The sequence below is a fragment of the Lepisosteus platostomus genome, unplaced genomic scaffold (assembly GCF_059453375.1).
Source record: "Lepisosteus platostomus isolate fLepPlt1 unplaced genomic scaffold, fLepPlt1.hap1 Scaffold_48_H1, whole genome shotgun sequence".
Lineage (NCBI taxonomy): Eukaryota > Metazoa > Chordata > Actinopteri > Semionotiformes > Lepisosteidae > Lepisosteus > Lepisosteus platostomus.
In genome coordinates this window covers 547,501-566,919 of record NW_028291668.1, presented here as the reverse complement: position 1 = coordinate 566,919, position 19,419 = coordinate 547,501, and the positions used below count along the sequence as shown (strand labels likewise).

General features: G+C 43.6%; 5 non-coding genes across 5 annotated transcripts; 4 read left to right on the top strand and 1 right to left on the bottom strand.

Annotated features, from left to right (window-relative positions):
• The first annotated feature begins 6,381 nt into the window (after positions 1-6,381).
• trnar-ccu (transfer RNA arginine (anticodon CCU)) lies at positions 6,382-6,454 on the top strand. Its single transcript has one exon. It is a non-coding gene; the product is annotated as a tRNA-Arg (tRNA).
• Positions 6,455-9,216: 2,762 nt separating this feature from the next.
• Positions 9,217-9,287, top strand: trnag-gcc (transfer RNA glycine (anticodon GCC)). Its single transcript has one exon. It is a non-coding gene; the product is annotated as a tRNA-Gly (tRNA).
• A 559-nt stretch (positions 9,288-9,846) lies between these two features.
• trnai-aau (transfer RNA isoleucine (anticodon AAU)) lies at positions 9,847-9,920 on the top strand. The gene has a single exon. It is a non-coding gene; the product is annotated as a tRNA-Ile (tRNA).
• Positions 9,921-11,893: 1,973 nt separating this feature from the next.
• trnan-guu (transfer RNA asparagine (anticodon GUU)) lies at positions 11,894-11,967 on the bottom strand. The gene has a single exon. It is a non-coding gene; the product is annotated as a tRNA-Asn (tRNA).
• Positions 11,968-17,774: 5,807 nt separating this feature from the next.
• Positions 17,775-17,856, top strand: trnai-gau (transfer RNA isoleucine (anticodon GAU)). The gene has a single exon. It is a non-coding gene; the product is annotated as a tRNA-Ile (tRNA).
• Positions 17,857-19,419: the final 1,563 nt, after the last annotated feature.

Here is a 19,419-nt window from a genome sequence, read left to right as displayed (position 1 = left end):
TGATTTTGTATTGTGGTTGTTATCTATGTTTTTGGTTGGTATTATGTTTATATGGTTGTTTTTGTTGGTTGGTTGTTATTATGGTTATTAATAATACGATCTATAGTTGAAATCTGCGCCTAAATAAAAAGAAAAAGCAAGTGATTAGGTTTATGAGCAATCTAATTACTTATTCGTTTAAAAAGCTATATAAAATAAAGTTTATTATTAATTTGCTGGACAGAGCGGTGAACATTATTATGCATGAGACAAAGATAACGATCCTGATCAGTTTAGAAATCTGTGTACGCTGTAAGGTTTTTACTTCTTAAACTTTTAAAATACACGTTTAGAATTGAAAGAAATCCTCTTCCTGGTATAGCACACCAGCACGTCTTTTTTCTCCAATCAGAGGGGTGTCAGATGGTGTCAGCCAATCACCATTCTGCGTTGGGTAGCAACGGGTGACTGTTCTCAGGCGGAAGATGTAAACAGCTTAATGTTCGTGTTAAATAATTTTTTTTAATTAAAATTCATTCTATACAGCAATCGCATATTTGGGTACCGTTTCATAAAACTTTCATGCTTAAAATGTTTAGGGAGAAATGGAAGACTGGTGTGTATTTTTTCTTTAAACTACCAAGACCAGCCATACACAGTACAGTTTACATACATACAGTAATGTTTATGTTCCTAAATTAATATCGTTTATGACCTTCAGATGCGTTATGCTCCTCTTCTTTTTATGCTCAGCTACTAAAATTTCCCTTTAGTGGTAAAATCCATATAAATATTCAAAACTAAGCGGATTAAAATGTGGACAGCAAAGACATTAAATGATTAAATCTTTGCACTACCAACCAATGCACCACGAGTGCCCCTGTCGGTCATTTTGGCCAGCCAATCACTTGTCCTGCGGTACCCTCCGGTGCCCCGCGGTGGCTTGTGGGTAGGTTACTGTACCGCGGGTTTTTACCGCGCATTTTGAATGGCTGCATCTATTAAACGCATACCTTAGACGTCTAAATGTGGTCTGCAATTCGTCTAGAATCTCTGCACAGTGTACGAAGTAAATTATTTTCGCAGTAATTAATTTACACGTGTATAATAAATATAGTAAATATAATAAATTAATTACTGCGAAAATAATTTACTTCGTACACTGTGCAGAGTGCCGTATACTCCTAGTTGCGGCACACACGATACATACAGTAAAAAGCCTCAGGCACTGTGTTAGATGTGTTTTCGATGTTATATATGCGTTTATTCATGTCGTCGATTTTACGGTTGCAATTCGACGTTGATTATACGTTGAGGCGACGTATATATACGTATAGCCGTATTTTCGCCATAAATATACGTATATTCGACGAATCAATGCCCACTGGGAAGGCGCATTGAAGGGTGCACCCCCATCATTAATCGTTGCGCCTCTGTGAAAGGAAAGCTCTTGAGCAATCGTTGAAACAGCTCGGATGAAACACTTGATTGCTTCCATGTGCATCTGGAGCCCATTTCTTATTTTCACTTCACGCCGCCCAAAGCATTTCTAAAACAGGAGATTCGCGTTTGGGAATGCGCCCTGCCCTACAAATAAAACAGGTCTACGGGTCTGAAAGCTGCTCCACGGAAAACAGTTCTGTTGCGCTTTTGATCAAAGGGAGATTCGCTGTTCTTACTTTTTGATGACATAACACCCAAAGGGGCTTCTTTGGAGCTGTATTCCAACCAGCATCCTAAAGTTTCTTGGCGATCTTTACAGTTTCTTGTAAAGGATCTTTACAGTCCTCTGTTCGGTCGACAAGGGACAGAAGGGGGCAGTTTTCCTCACACATACAGTGCAATGTACTGTAGTGTTCCCGTTCATTGAATTCGCAGTTCTGCATCAGACCTCTAACTCGTTTCCTTAGCTTGGATTTAAGCCACGAAGCAGGCTTCTACTGTATAAACGTCTAGAGGAATCACAAACTATTTGAGAGGCCATCATCCCAGGGGGAACTGACAAAGTCTATCCCTAAACACCTAGCGCAGTCTCTCAAGAGACTGTCAAAAATCGCTTTCTCCGTTTGCATTGCAAGTAAGTGAAAACGCGGTCTCAACCCAGAGCCACTTGGCAGCAGCGGCACGTAAATACTGTTACTGTCACTGCTCGATACCGATGTTAGCCTACTATACCATGTTCAGCCACCGCTAGAAACTGCATGGCTCTAGTTCTGGAGCAAACGACAGGAGGGCCAACGTCGAACGGGCACACATGTCAGACATGGAAACCGACGAGAGTGGGATTCGAACCCATACATGCAGAGCACAATGGATTAACAAGCCATCGCCTTAACCACTCAGCCACCTCGTCAACAGAACTGGACTGTCCCAACTGAGTTGGCGCGCTCCAGATGATCTTTTTCTTTTTTTTCCCTCGTACTCGAGGGTCATTTTCCTGTTCCACATGCGATTTCAACATTTTCCTTGGGAGATGTCAAGCCAGCAAGCCACTGCTGTGGTTCAGTGGCCAGTGTGGAGTTCAGTGGCCCTGTTGTACACAGAAAGCACATTGAGCTCCTTGGACATGAAAAGTTCCAGATAAAAGCCATTTGTCATCCTTTCTCTTGGTGTCGATGTTGCTATTGTATGTAAAGGTGGCAACTTGCTCAGCGAGCAGGCGGAGCACACACCGAATGCAGATGTGTCTGAGTGGTGTGTCCAAGTGGCTGCAAAAGGACAGCACTCCCGGGGCGCCGTGGCTTAGTTGGTTAAAGCGCCTGTCTAGTGAACAGGAGACCCTGGGTCTGAATCCCAGCGGACAACCGCTAGACTTAATTAAACACAAGTATTCATTTCCTGTCTTTAACATGACTTGTTTTTCTTAAAATGGATGCAACTTGCAAAACATGAAATACAAACCTTGCTAATCAGCGCTAGCAGCTGGCAAAAAAAAAAGAAGTCAGCAATGTTTTTTTTCTTTAACCTTAACCCTGCTAATGGAGAAGAGTTAAACGACCGAGTCTATGCAGCTTAAACGGTGCGCACGTCGGGTTCTTAGCTGAAAGGGTGGTAAATCACGCTCACCCCAGTCCTTAATCTTTTAAACAGGATACAAAATTGAACCTAGTCGCCACATCACATACATCCTGTTCAATGATAAAAAGGTAACATCTATCCTCACTCCAGAGTAAATCTCACGTTGAGGGCATATTTTTTTTCACTTTACCGTGAATCGGGCTCGGCTGCACAGAGGAGAGAGGACGGTGACAGGGGAGTCACACGCTGGCGGTTTGAATACGCGGAAGATCACTGAGGGATCCACAGTATATGGACCCTCCGTGCGCCATCAGTCCACACTCCGGACTCTGAATCCTGCCATCCGAGTTAAGATCTCGGCGGAACCTGAGGCGCAGTTCTTTCTTAAAACGTAATCTGGTGAGCATTTCTAGAATCGTACTTGTATAGATGCAGCCTTTAATGTGTTGCTAGGTTAAAATTGATGATTTCTTGAACTTCAGTAGGAAACTGCCCTCTTGATTTCGGATTTAATTTCTTTATTACAGGGGCGCTTTTATGAAGACAGAGTCATGTTCAGGTACTTTGCTTGATGGAGGAAGCTCATTTCGGACTCTGTGATCTGCTCACTTGGAAAGGTCTGCTGTACTACTACAAGAGAGAAGTAGAGTCTGGAAGAAGGGACAATTTTATGATGCTTTGGAAGATAATGTTTTTTTTTTTCTTTGAAATCGAAATGAATCAGAATATCAGTGCAAAAGACAAACTCTTGGTTTGGTTTAAAGAGATATGGTTTTAAAACAGACAAAATGTAGAAAACAGGTGTTTCTCACTTTTGGAAAAGAATGGACCGGGGGTAATATTTTACTAGTTGCAGTGCTGATCTCACTGGGTTACAGTCCTGCAGTGTCACACCAGGGCCAGTGGCGCAATGGATAACGCGTCTGACTACGGATCAGGAGATTGCAGGTTCGACTCCTATCTGGCTCGGGTTGTTTTTAAACGCATCGGGCTACTCCCTAAGCAGTCTGTGCTACTTACTGCATTGTAATCGTACCCAGTAAGAGATTTCCTTCATGTAAATGAACTGCACCTGACAGCTTTAGAAAAACACCTGGGCTCAGTACGGTGCTGAGAGCTCAGCGTTGCTGTTCTAATTAGCACGCACTGCATCGGCTATGAGCCCGAACCTTTCAATTATTCCGATCAGTAAGTCAACACGTAGTCCACATGAACGGTAGAAATATTCTCTTGTCTGTCTCTTGTTTGTATAGAACTGAATGTCCCTGACAATGTACTGTTAGTTTTAATTGAAGAACGGCATTTGTGTTCAAATATACCAGACAAGTTTACGTAACTGCTCATGCGACACTCAGTTGTAATTAGTCAAGAAATAAAGTCGAACAACAGCTGCGGGTTTGATTCTGAACGTATGAGATTGCAGCGCCTTTTACTTTCATTGACAAATGATAGAGATTCGAAGAGAGATCCTTCAGACCAGCAAGCAAACCCACGGCTATTTCGGTTTTCTATCTAGGCAACGTTGGTGTCTGCAATAGCATACATGAAAGCGTGATGCAATTTCTGTGGCTACATTTGTTGCACGTCATGCACAGTAAGAGTGTTTCTAACACCAAATAAAAAGTCAACAATTAGCGATCACGCCTTCTCCTCAGTTAACCCACTGAAACCCTTGCTGTTAACAGTTCTTTACTGCGTGGTTTACGAGCACCTACATATCGTGTCGGTTCTTTCAGCTTTATTCATTAGGTTTGCAAAGGCATAAGTAGAGCACCAGAGGTGCGAACGCAAAATGTGTGGTTATCTGAAGAATTGCTTTCAATGGCAGCGGGTCCAAGCGATTTAGCGTTTTTATAGTACCGGGAAAGGAGAAACGGCACTTCGCCTTTGCCGCGCAGGCACAAGGCGACGTGCGGCAGACGCCGGAGTCGGCAAGTTCCGAACCTGCGCGGGGAATCCCCAACGCACTTAACCACTCGGCCACGACAAAAGCGAGCTCGCTGTCGCCGCATTCCTCCTATAATCTAACACGGAGTGCGAGGTGGCTGCGGAAACCTTTTTAAAGTCGCTCTCCGTTAAAAAAAAATACCTTTCACAAGATTCGTGCCGGCAGACAGACACGCCTCAGAGGGTTTAAGGCTGGCTTCACGTTCAAATGATAAAGTCCCCCAGTCCGGATGTCAAAATGCAACTTTGGCAGACAGAAAAAACATCAACAAACCACAAATGGTTTTTACAAGCTGCACCACACTGCACTTTCAAAAGCATTTACATTCGTGTTAGACGCAGGAATTGCCTTTGATTTGCGCGCTTACGAACGCCATGGAAAACGAAACAAAACTAAAGCCCTCAGCTCCTGCACTTGATTATAATGCCGTTACGTGTCGAAGCAGGAATTTATGTCATCCTACCACTGCAACACGGGGAATAGAGAGAAATGAGTACACGCTACGAATTGTCTCTAATCAGTCCCTACAGTTGTAAGGCGCCTGGAAGCGTGCACCCCCATCATTAATCTTTGCGCATCTGTGCAAGGTAAACTCTGGAGCAGTCTTTGAAACGGCTCAAAGGAAACACGTGATTGATTCCATGTGCATCTGGGGTTCATTTCTTATTTACATTTAATTCAAGGGAAAGGCTTGGGTCAGTTTCAGACGGCCTCCAACAGCGAGATTCAAGCGCCCCACCTTCAGCCCAATCTGCACAGCCAGAACGCCAACGGCTCCTATGCTCTCCGGGGTGCGGTTGTGACCCCGTAACCTAAAATGTTGGTGGCAGACAAATGGAGACTAACAGGTGACGTCCTAGGACATGACTACATTGTGGGGATGGTGACCATTGCTTGGAAAAGAGTGCGAGGCCCCTTTAGAAAAACATTTTGTTAACAGGCATTCTGCCTCAGCCTAAACACCTATAGCTTGCAAAGCGCATGCTATTAGACAGGCACCTCTGCAAGACCTTAAGAGTCTCTTAAACTAGTGATAGTAAGGTGTTCCCAATGGGCGATGTTCGGCTTTCAAATCATCTCTCCGTGGAAGCGCCGAGATGCAGCTGTTTAAGGCTTAGAAGCAGCTGACTGTTTTACTGCCTAACTGATCACTGTCAGTCAGGGAGCTCAGAGGTGAAAAGCCTGTCTGAGAGACAATTCGCCGTCGATCAGTTCAATATGTTCCGTACCAGCTCGGCGCACCTGAGATCATCTTGGTAGCCGTGTAGCTCAGATGAGTGAGAGCGTGTGTGTGTACCACCGTGATTGGATGCCGGTCCTTCTCAGGTCACAGTAAACCTTCTGCTGCCTAACTTTCCTAATTTTGGGGATCCCTTTGAAAAAGCAAAGGAAAAAAAAACTGGCTCTTCATCAGCGTGATCGACCCAACCCAGTGTGCCCCAGTGGCCTAATGGATAAGGCACTGGCCTCCTAAGCCAGGGATTGTGGGTTCGAGTCCCATCTGGGGTGCTCCTGTCCCATTTTGAGCATACAAATGTCTTTGTGGTTTGCAAAGCTACAACTCCACCTTACTCAGTGAGCGTCTCTGCTTTTCTCTCACATACAGTTGGGAGAAAAACTTTTGTAAACAGCCCTTCGGAATGATGTGGATTTCTGCATGAATGGCTCCTAACATGTGATCTTATCTTTATCTAAGTCATAATAATTAATAAAGAGATTCTGATTTAACAAAGAACACACACCCAACATTTGACATTGCTGTTTCTTTATTGACCAAATGGTTTAAACAATCAAGGTCATTGATGGAAAAAGTACGTGAACCCTTATATTAAGGAGCTAGTGGAACCTCCTTTATGACAAAAACCTCAACCCCCACTTTCTGTAGCGGCTTGTCAGACCTGAGCAGCGGTTAGGAGGTATTTTGGCCTATTCCTCTATGCAAAACTGTTTCAGTTCATGTATATTTTTGGGATGTCTTGCGCTGAATGGCCTGCTTCAGATCACGCCACAGCACTTCAATGGGATTGGGGTCAGGACTCTTACTTGGCCATCCCAACATACAGAATTTCTTCTGTTTCAGCCACTCTGTTGTTGATGTACTCCTTTGTTTTTGTCATGTTGCAAGACCCAGCGTCTTTTGAGTTTTAGATCACAGGCAGACACCCTGACATTCTGCTGTAGAATTTCCTGATACATCTCGGAATTCATCGGTCCCTCGATGATTGCAAGCCGTACAGCCTCCGCCATGCTTCCCAGGTGGGATGAGGTTTTGGAGTTGGTATGCGGTGTTTTGTTATCTCCAAACATAACGCTGTGCACATTTACCAACAAGTTCAACTTTTGTCACGTCTGTCCACAGAACATTGTTCCAGGAGTTGTGGAACATCTATGTGGTCTTTAGCAAACTTGAGAGGGGCAGTGGTGGTTTTTTTGGGGGGGAGAGCAGTGGTTTCCTCCGTGGTGACCTCGCATGATCACCACTCCTGTTCAGATTTCTTCTTATGGTGGACTCATGGACACAGACGTAAGACAAAGTAAACCACCTGTTTGCTAGATCCCATCCCCACTCAGCAAGTCAAAGATTCCCTCGAAGGACTGGCAGGACCTATAATTAGTATGATGAATGCATCGCTTGCGTCAGGCAACGTACATGATCAATTTAAGGTAGTGGTTCTTAGACCGCTCCTTAAGAAGTCAAATTTGGATCCACAAGTTCTTAACAACTACAGGCCTGTCTCAAAGGTCCCATTTCAATCTAAAAGTTTTGAGAGAATAGTTGTTGCCCAACGTCAATCGTATCTGGATTCAAATAATATACTTGAGAAATTTCAGTCTGGTTTCTGAAACTGCATTAACAAGAGTCGTAAATTATATTCTCTTAGCTACTGATGCGGGGAATGCAACAGTGCTAGGAATGCAAACTTTAGGTTGCGCTTCTTCATGCTGCATCATTGGCATGAGTGGAGCTTTTTAAACGTCTGTACTTACTGCGCCCCATAAGAAATCGTTTGTCCCTGTTCAAAAGAGATTGTGCGATGTCCTGCAGCGTTCGCAAAGCAAACCTTTGACAGTTTGAATAGAGGAATTTATTCTGCTTCCTGTGCGTGCAGTAGTTACAAACTTGAACGTCTTTACACGATCTCCTGCAGTTTTCAGTGGGCGGGCTTTGTCAGATGGCTTGGAAAAACGCACTGTGTTTCGGCTCGGGAAACATCATGAGCAGTGTCCTGCATGTTTTCTGTGTATAGCTGTCTTTTAACGCATACAGAATTCATTCGAAATCATTGATTTCTCCAATTAACAAGGGTCCCTTAAATGATGAGTCAAAGTAACATCTAATCGGATTAGTTTCCTTAGAGCTGGTTCAGAGTTTGCTCAAGAGTTTACCTATCACAGATGCGCAAAGAAGAATGTTGGGGGTGCACGCTTCAAGGCGCCTTACAGCTGTAGGGAGTGATTCGAGACGATTCGTGGCGTGTGCTCGTTCCCATATACCATACGCCCCGGCGTGCAGTGCTAGGATGACGTACAATACCGCTTGGGCACGTAACGGTGTTATATGCAAGTGCGGGACGTGAGGGTTTTCGTTTGTTCGTTTTGTTTTGCTCTGCTTTGCTTTGTTTTGCTTTCCATCGCGTGGGTAAGAGCGTAAATAAAAAGGCGATTCCTGCGTCTACCACTAATGTAAGAGCTATTTCAAGTGCGACGTGGTGCGGCTTTTCAAATGCTTGTGGGCATTTCTCTGTTGTTGATTCTTTTTTTGTGTGTAACAAAGTGGCATTTTCATGTCCGGACGGGGAGACTTTATCATTCCGACATGAAGCCACCCTTAAGTCCTCTGAGGCGTGTCTGTCTGCAAGGCTTGTATTTTGGAAATGTTTTTTTGAAACGGAGAACGACTTTGAAATAGGCTTCCGCCGGCGCCTCGCGATCCAGGTAAGATTGTAGCAAGAACGCAGCGGTGGTGGGGCTTGCTGTAGTCGTGGCAGAGTGGTTAAGGCGATGGACTAGAAAGCCATTGGGGTCTCCCCGCGCAGGTTCGAATCCTGCCGACTACGTTATCCGCCTCCAGTCGGTGTGTTTCGGCGCAAGCAAAGAAGCACGCCTCTTTGCTGTTCCTGGTGGTTTTAAAACGCCCAATCGCTTGTACCCGCTGCCTTGGAAATAAGTTCTTCAGCGTCCGCGAATGGCATTTTGCAGCTGGAAGCAGATGTCGACGCGTTTTGCACAGAGCACCAAAAAAGCGTCTTTTTTGAAGGCCCAGGCACTGAGCATTGGTGGTTCAGTGGTAGAATTCTCGCCTGCCACGCGGGAGGCTCGGGTTCGATTCCCGGCCAATGCAGTGGCTTTTGCAGCGAGCGGCTCCATCACTTGCATCCCCTTGCAACTCGCAACTCAAAAAACCCACTGAAGCTAAGCAGGTGTGAGCCAGGTCAGTACCCGGATGAGGGTGAGCTACAGGGAAAAACAAAGCTTCCAGCTGGAAGCGGTGTTAATGGTGCCGGCGGTGGGGCGCTCGCCCTGAGGTCTGTGCGGGTCCCAATGCCCCAGTATAGTGACGGAGATGCTGTGTTGTAAAAGGGCGCTGTCTTTTGGATGAGATGTAAAACCGAGGTCACAGCGCTCTGTGGTCATTCAAAATGACCACCAAAACCTTTGACAAAAGCTCTTGGTAATTGATGGTCTTCAATAATGCTTCTCCTTTAGGTACATTTTAAATCAGCTGAAAAATGCTGTGAAATGGGGGGGCACTTCAGGCCAGTGTAGGATTTGGGTTACAAGAACCATGAAACTGCACGAGAAAGCCCTTACACTGAATTACAAGGCTTTCTATTCAAAGGAGGACAAAAGAAATTCCCTGAGTTCGATTTTTTGCAGCACAGAGAGGAGCACTGTTGTGAGGCTGGTTAGCTCAGTTGGTTCGAGCGTGGTGCTAATGACGCCAAGGTCACGGGTTCGAGCCCCGTACTGGCCAGGTCCTTTTCTCCTCTCTTACCAAAGCTGTTAGGTTCCTTTCCGTGGTGAGAGGGGTTGTCATGCAACGCTGCCACATAGTGCCGACAGACAAGAGTGTTGCGGGAGAAGAGAAAAGTGTTTGAAGATTTAAGAGTGTCTTAGGTGGAGCCAAAATCAAGTGTCACAAATACAAGTGGGAGGATTTCCAATGTTTAATATGGTAAAAATAAGCGGAAGTTATCTGCCGGTCCGGCACAGTCTGCCATGCTTTTGTCATATACTGTAAAGTGGTGTCGAACTGGGTGTCGAACTGGAGCCTCACCATTTGCATATGTGAGGCTCCAGTTATACATCGAGTGTCACATTAAATGACAAAAATGAAGAGAGTTAAAGCAGCTGGAGAGGTTTTCTTACAACTTTTGAGCTGACACAGTTTTGGAAAATGTTTCCTTCACGCTGCACTGTACAACATAGGCAGCCAAGAGTCTCCAAAACAAAACAGAATTGACAGATAGGAGAAAATTCCCACTCATCCTGAAGTTCCCAAAATCCAGCACTGAGCGTAAACAAAGTGTCTAAGTAGCGTGGGAATGCTAACCCTAACCCTAGCTGGAGTTTGAGCAATCCAGCACTGAGCGTAAAAAGATGAGTCAAAGTAACGTCTAATCGGATTAGTTTCCTTAGAGCTGGTTCAGAGTTTGTTCAACAGTTTACCTTTCACAGATGGGCAAAGAAGAAAGTTGGGGGTGCACGCTTCAAGGCACCTTACAGCTGTAGGGAGTGATTCAAGACGATTCGTGGCGTGTGCTCGTTCCCATATACCGTACGCCCCGGGGTGCAGTGCTAGGATGACGTACAATACCGCTTGGGCACGTAACGGCGTTATATGCAAGTGCGGGACGTGAGGGTTTTCGTTTGTTCGTTTTGTTTTGCTCTGCTTTGCTTTGTTTCGTGGTCAAGAGGCGTAAGGTAAGTCGTAATCCAGGGAGAACACTGGTGGCAAACAGTCCGAGGTGAGAGGCGAGGTCCAAAGTCAAAAAGGCAGAAGGGGAGTCCAATATCCAGAATAAACGAGGTAATGGAAAAAATGCCAGGTAGAGCTCTCAAGGAATAGACTCAATACTGAGCAGCGGGAAGCAGGTAAAGATGGTAAAAATAGCACTGTGTACCGCACGGTGGAGTGTGTGCAGGTGGGTTAACTCGTGCGGCAGCGTTTGTTAATAATCACCCACTGCTGGTGCTGATTAGATCGCTTAAGAGTTGGTCTTAACTGCCTGGCGGTCATGACAAGCTCCTCTTTAAGCTGTGGTTTAGTTTTGCAATCGTATTTCTAGAGCAGTTATTTATGGGGGTGGGTGGGTCTTTCACAGAGGCTCAGGACAAATCCCCCACATGAAATTTTACTGTGTGCGTTCAGACAGTCACAGGTCAAGAGCCAGGCAGGAGGACAATGGACAGAAGAGCCAACGAACTAAAAATAAAAGAACGAATATGAAGAAGCCACCATCTTTTTCTTTTTGACATTTTCCGACTTTCATGCAAGCCAGGACAAAGTTGCTCGTAGCTACTTGTGGATTCAAATACTCTATCGAGTGCTTTGATGAGTTTTTGCAATTTGATTGTCGTCCTGTCAGCCTGTTTCTGTTTTTTTTTTCAATCTAGGGATGGAAAGTATGAGGGAAATGATGGAGCAATCAATAACCGCTCCGGAAAAATGGCAGAAAGGAATGGTCCGTCACTAAGGACATTTGTGAAGCAGAGGAGTGACATCACCACAAAGGCGACACATTCTGCTGATGGTTTTGGTGAATAATGATTGAGGCGCGTTAAGAGAAAGGTAGCTGTGTCAGCATGCGTAGGCTGCAAAGGATCAAGCAAAGGTTTACTCCATGCTGAAAAGAGAAGAAAAGAAGCACAATGTTTCGACTGTGGAGCTTTCTGCACCATCTTCTTTAGCGGTGATGATGTTTACATTGGAAAAAATGAGACATGCGTCCCTGGGTGGCCTTGAACCACCAACCTTTCGGTTAACAGCCGAATGCGCTAACCGATTGCGCCACAGAGACTGACGGCCGCTTGTGCTCTCTACATTTGCAGGTTTATGGTCAAAGAAAACAATCACTTGCGCTTCTTGCAGCCGGCAATCTTTTTCCACTGACAACCAAGAAATGGATTTCATCTTTCACAAGCTGTATGGATTTCTTCAAAAACAAGTTATTCCAGAAAGGAAATGAATTCTTGCATTAAACTGAACCAAGCTGTACATGTTTGTCTGAAATGAGACATTCGGCACAACAAGACACGGAGAGAGGCACCGCTGGTATTCAGACCCAGGATCGCCTGCTTACTAGGCGGGCACTTTAAGCCACTAGGGAACAGCACCAGCGGAGCACCGCGCTTTTACAGACACTTAGACACATCTGCATTCGGTGTGCACTTAACCTGCTCTCTGAGCCCGTTGCCTCCGTCCCATTTAATAGCAGAACTGACGCCAAGAGAAATGATGAGAAATGGCATTTATCGGGCACTTTTCATGTCCAAGGAGCTCAATGCCCTTGACACCTCCCCAAGGCGACAGAGCTGTGCATTCTTTGGCGACACCATTTTTTCTTTTGTTTAATTTCTATACTTATTGATAGAATAAAAACGATATGTCATGTACTGTAAGGGAAATGTCTGTTTTCATGGGGAAAGCTAGCACCAGCAAATGTTGTGTTTAGAAGAAGTGATTTAACATGACACGTGACCTAATTTACCGGAGCAAAAGCTCACCCAGCAAGCCCTGCTTTACTTCTACAGGAGAGAAGTACTGTAGAGTCTGCTAGATGTTCAGCTGGGTAGCTACTTCAGCATGCCTCGGCTGCAAAGGATCAAGTAATAGGTTTATTGCATGCTGAAAAGAGAAGAACGGAAACACAGCATTTCGACTGTGAGGTCTTCTCACACCTGAAGAAGCCTCACACCTGTAAAAGGCTCCATGGTTTTCTTTCTTCTCTTTTCAACATGGAATACACCTATTGTCTGCAAGATGTGACAATTTCATGGTGTTTTGGAAGAAAACCTTTTTTCTTTGAATTCAAAATCAATCGGAATTTCAGCACGACACATCAACACTATTTCTGTTCTCTGTGGTAGAGTGCAAGCGCATGTTCCATGGGCCAGTGTCGTAATGGATAACGCGTTTGACTTCGAATCAGAAGATTGTAGGTTGGAGTCCTGCCTGGCTCGTGAGGCTTTTAAACCTCTCAGGTTCCTCGGTAACAGGTTGCCGTCATGTATATGAACTATAAAAAAGCATTTGCCACAACCCGTAAATTAGCACGCAAGTGCGGGCTAGGTAACACAGAACTGTATGGAGTTCATCTCCAGCTCCGAGCTCAATTGCAATGAAAAAACATGCAGAACAGAACTGGAGAGCAGCTGAATTTGTGCTCAGTAGGGTGGGGAGGACTCAGCATTGCTATTGTTCTAATTATTATGAACTGCAGGGGATCTGAATCAGAACATGTCAGTTAGTTTGATCATTGCGTCAATATGTAGGCCACGTTAATATAGAATTATTACTTTGTCTGTCTCTTCTTTGTATATAGCTGAATGTCCCTGACAATTTCATGTTGCCTGCGATGTGTCCCCTCTCCCCACAGCAGTGGCAGATGACCAGCCGTCATCGCTCCCCCAGCATCGTCGCGCTGGGCGTCTCCTCCTCCCCATCTGATTCCCCGTGCGCCCCTCCGTTGGCGCCCACCGGTTTCCTCGAATACGGCATCAGTCTGCTCAGCCAGAGCCAGGGCCTGCTCCAAGGGGACCAGTGCGGCCAGCATCACGTGGCACTGCACCTCAGTCGGCGCCGGGGCCAGGAACGCCTGGAGCGCTATTTCCCGGTGGGCCTCCTCCGGGAGAGTAGGGTAACCCTGGCGGGCTAAGTAGGCCACGTCTGCGGCTGTTACCTTCACTGTTACCTGGATACCTCTTTATCTAGAACTCACTCTTCCCCCTGCCTGTCTGGCTTCTTTTAATCCTTCTGTGCCCGGATTGCAGCGGGTAAGATATTTTTCCAAGAAAAAAAGAGAAATTAAAAAAAGAGAAATTTCACCAGAGCCCCTGCTCATGTCTAATTTTTAGTTTAGAAGGATTCAAGCAAGATTTTGGATGAAAGGCAGCGACCTTAATCAAGCCCAAATCATAATTGAACCCATTCAGAGCCTACATTACATTTTAGTGTTTCATTCTGAGCAGAATGCCCTCACACCTGAAGAAGGCTTGCGTTTTCTTCTCTTTTAAGCATGTGTACAATGCTGTAATACAATTTAAAATAATTAAAAGTTTAAAAAGTATCAACTAAACTCCATTAATATCGAGTGTCTTTTATACAGCTTTTATACAGCTTTTAAGTATAGATTACACTTTTCTAAAATGTATTTAAAAAATAAAAACGATTACTAATCTAATCTTTCCACGTTTGATCCCAAAATCCCAAGAAAAATTAATCTAAACTAGGAGAAAGTTATGCTGAAAGTTTATTAATATACTTAGAAGACAAAGATAACAATTTATGTTGCATTTGTCTGATTGTGAATCAAAAAATACATTTAATTAACTGCTCTCAGTGACAGCTGACAATCCTCCATACACTCAAGTGAAAAATTAGTAATGCCAATGTAAACGTCGTATTTACAATTTGTTGATAATAGAAATGTTAAGTTCTCTAAAGCTTTTTGAGGCAGCAAAAGATTTGAACACCCTATATTGTAATGAGCTGCTGAGCTGAGAATGGGTTATGTTCCTGCTGTCAGAGGGGGTGGAAAGTGCCCGCGGTTATTTAATTAGTATTACAATTCACACTGATTCCCTTGCAAAGGTATGGACATAAGAATATTCGTGCGTGGTCAAAAAATGGCATTAAGCACTTAAAATTAATATGGTTAATAAGAGTAAACTGGAACATGCTGTAACAAGATCGGCTAAACTGGGATCTATCGCTTACGCCTGAAATTGGAGCTGCTGTCGCAGTGAATAGCGACTAATAAGTCTGTCTTTCTGTGGGGGGAAGGGAATCTGATCTGATCTGCAAACCTCCAACAGAGCTGTTCAACTGGTTTTTGTCGGGCACATCAAGTGTCAGGTGTAAGCGATAAATATATTTAGCTGAAAAGCTGTACAACGCAAGACATTTCAGTACTCTAGGTTTCGTGAAAAAGCACATTGTGCTGCTGTAATACAGTTTAAAATAATTAAAAGTCTAAACAGTATCAGCTTATGTATGGGTTGTAATTTAAAAAAAGTCAAAAACCGCACTCAAAATGCAATTTAGCGCTTTCTGGCAAGAGGAGACACCCAAATTAATAATGTAACATGCTACTGTTTGTGCATGGATATAGTTATAATGCTATTTCCTTAGACACGTGATTCCATGTTTTATTTTGAATCCCCGGCGGAACCGGGCATCCATAAGAATCAAGTACTGTAACAGGTTTATTCTATGCTGAAAAAAAAGAAGAAAGAAAACACATTCCATAAGAATCAGCGCCTTTATATAGCGCCTTTAAAGGTGGCTTCTCAAAACGCTTTACAGGATAAAAACAACAATAACAACAACAACAACAACAATATTGTGTTTCATTGCACTTTGACAGATTGTCTTTAAATCAACTGTTGATTTAAAGTTTGACAGTAAATGTTTATATTGTAACGCATACAGCCTCCATTTCTTATTAAAAATGTAGCCTAAGAGGGGGGGTCTGCTCTCACAATCCTCCATATACTCAAGTGAAAAATTAATAATGCCAATGTAAACATCGTATTTACAATTTGTTGATAATAAAAATGTTAAGTTTTTTAAAGCTTTGTGATAGTTTACCCAGTTTACCCATTGTTATTAAAAATGACTTGGATTCGAACATGTTGTGATATTTAGAAATATAAAAGTCAATTAACTGTCAATTTCCATATTTATGTCTTTATTTAGCGGTTTCATTAGTGACAAAGGCTAAACTTTCTTGGAAAAATGTCTTTGCTGTCTTGCTGATACGTTAAGCTTTCTAAACTCAGCCACAAAGTCATGTGACTGATTTTTCGCCCTGTTTCGTTGGTTAAACGCAATGATCACAAGCACCACCATGGTAACTGGGACATGTAGTTTTTAATTCAGATTGAATTATAACTGTACGTACTGTAGCGGCGAGGCTTATTAATAAGACAGAATTAAGTGTTGCTGTGCTTTCCCAAATGAGGCCCCATCTCCCTCTTCATCTCTGTGGTGCAGTAACAGAGAAGCTATTCATGCAGACTGATTTAAAGATGTTTTCTTTTGATAAGGTACAGCTCCCAAATGGGGATGCACTTAGCTAAGCCTGGCTATCATGATCAATGGTCATCCATTGGCGCCTAAAGGTCTGCAAGATTCCAAGAGAGAGCCTCATCCAAGTGGTCTACAACCCCAAGGTCAACATCACCAGAGCACCGTCGCAAGCTGAACAGCAAAGCCTGGCATAGAGCCAGAGAGCGCGGATTAGACAGCAACAAGCCTGCAACTGCTTTGTGCCCGCAGGAGATCTGAATCCCCAGAGATTGGATGAGTATTCAACTTCACTGCATGACAGCTCGAGAATTCAATTGTTATCCCAACCAGTTGATATCAATTTAATTCCTAAGAGTTATGTACTTGTTTTGAGTATCTAGTGTAGAAGTTATAACCAAGTTCATTTACGAAACGGTCTAAATGAATGATATACTGAACGTATGTCCTCTTGATATATGTAACTCTTTGTAACTGACTGAATATATACCTTTTGTATTCTGATAACCCTCTCGATAAGATCTGTTAGGTTTACATGCATATTCTATGTATTAATAAATGTATCCTCGTGTATTAGTACCTGTGTGTGTGCGTTGTTTGAGTTATGTCGCATGGTTGGATTCTAAAGCCATCAAAAGAATCAACTTTGTGATTTACTGCTATAATGAATAATTGTCTCAGTAAATCCCAAATCCTACAGAACTAGTGCCTTCAGAGAGCACACTACAGATGTTACCTATTTATCGTTGAACAGGATGTATGTGATGTGGCGACTAGGTTCAATTTTGTATCCTCTTTAAAAGATTAAGGATTGGGGTGAGTGTGATTTACCACCCTTTCAGCTAAGAACCCGACGTGCGGACCGTTTAAGCTGCATAGACTCGGTCGTTTAACTCTTCTCCATTAGCAGGGTTAAGGTTAAAGAAAAAAACATTGCTGACCTCTTTTTTTTTTGCCAGCCGCGAGCGCTGATTAGCAAGGTTTGTATTTCATGTTTTGCAAGTTGCATCCATTTTAAGAAAAACAAGTCGTTCAAGACAGGAAATGAATGCTTGCATTTAATTAAGTCTAGCCGTAGGCGGTTGTCCATAATGACCAGTTCTGTTTGAGAAGACAGAACAAAAAAGGCACCGCTGGGATTCAGAGCCAGGGTCTCCTGTTCACTAGGCAGGCGCTTTAAGCAACTAAGCCACGGCGCCCCAGGAGCACTGTCCTTTTGCAGCCACTTGGACACACCACTCAGACACATCTGCATTCGGTGTGTGCTCCGCCTGCTCGCTGAGCAAGTTGCCACCTTTACATACAATAGCAACATCAACACCAAGAGAAAGGGTGACAAATGGCTTTTATCTGGAACTTTTCATGTCCAAGGAGCTCGATGTGCTTTCTGTGTACAACAGGGCCACTGATCTCCACACTGGCCATTGAACCACAGCAGTGGCTTGCTGGCTTGACATCTCCCAAGGAAAATGTTGAAATCGCATGTGGAACAGGAAAATGACCCTCGAGTACGAGGGAAAAAAAAGAAAAAGATCATCTGGAGCGCGCCAACCCATGTCCGGACAGCCCACTTCTGTCGACGAGGTGGCTGAGTGGTTAAGGCGATGGACTGATAATCCATTGTGCTCTGCACACATGGGTTCAAATCCCATCCTCGTCGCTCTCCATGTCTGACACGTGTGCCCGTTTGGCATTGGCCATCCTGTCGTTTGCTCCGGTTCTAGAGCTGTGCATTTTCTAGCGGTGGCTGAACATGGTATAGTAGGCTAACGTCGGTATCGAGCAGTAACAGTAATGGTATTTACGTGCCGCTGCTGCCAAGTAGCTCTGGTTTGAGACCGCGTTTTCACTTACTTGCAACGCAAACAGAGAAAGCGATTTTTGACAGTCTCTCGAGAGACTGCGCTAGGTGTTTAGGGATAGACTTTGTCAGTTCCCCCTGGGATGGTGGCCTCTCAAATAGTTTGTGATTCCTCTAGACGTTTATACAGTAGAAGCCTGCTTCGTGGCTTAAATCCAAGCTAAGGAAATGAGTTAGAGGTCTGATGCAGAACTGCGAATTCAATGAAGGGGAACACTACAGTACATTGCACTGTATGTGTGAGGAAAGCTGCCCCCTACTGTTCCTTGTCGACCGAACAGAGGACTGTAAAGGATACCGCTAAGAAACTTTAGGATGCTGGTTGGAATCCAGCTCCAAAGTAGCCCCTTTGGGTGTTATGTCATCAAAAAGTAAGAACAGCGAATCTCCATTTGATCAAAAGCGCAACAGAACTGTTTTCCGTGGAGCAGGTTTCAGACCCGTAGACCTGTTTTATTTGTAGGGCAGGGCGCATTCCCAAACGCGAATCTCCTGTTTTAGAAATGCTTTGGGCGGCGTGAAGTGAAAATAAGAAGTGGGCTCCAGATGCACATGGAAGCAATCAAGTGTTTCATCCGAGCTGTTTCAAAGACTGCTCAACAGCTTTCCTTTTACAGAGGCCCAACGATTAATGATGGGGGTGCACCCTTCAATGTGCCTTACGACTCTAGGGAGTGATTGAGACGATTCGTAGCGTGTGTTCATTTCCCTCTATTCCCCATGTTGCAGTGGTAAGACGGTGTGCATTCTGACAGCAATCTCTTTCAAAAAATGATTTTACCTTATCGCGGCTTTGCCCTTCTTGCCTCTTTGGACAATATCTCCATCTTGTGGTCGTTGTTGGTAATGTCTTCTTATGCCCTTTTTTATTTAAATTCTCTATTAGTTGATTATAGAATCTCTACAATGGAGTTGAAAACATCAGTTTTATAGCAGACAATATGACATTATTTATAGTCCAATTAGAAACTTATTACCCTGTTTTTAACATAATAACAAATTAAAATTGATTAAAACTAAGTTTGGAACACCAGGGAACATAACGAATGATTTTTAGGAAAACCATGAGGTTCTCTGTGTCCGATGCCTGCAAGGGGAGAAAGCTAGAATCCTTTGATTTTTTCAAAATTTGAAAATAAACATCATATAACAACTGCTTTCATTCCTAGGAATGAAAAATAACAATTTTTGAAGACATAGTAGTTTCTAAAACACTACAATAAAGTTAAAAACATCAGTTTTATATTACATTATTTTTAGTGAAATTAGTCATTTTTTGCACTATTTTTAATAAAATATCTAATTAAAAGTGATTAAAATTAAGTTTGGAACAACAAGGAACACAAAAAAAAAGATTTTTAG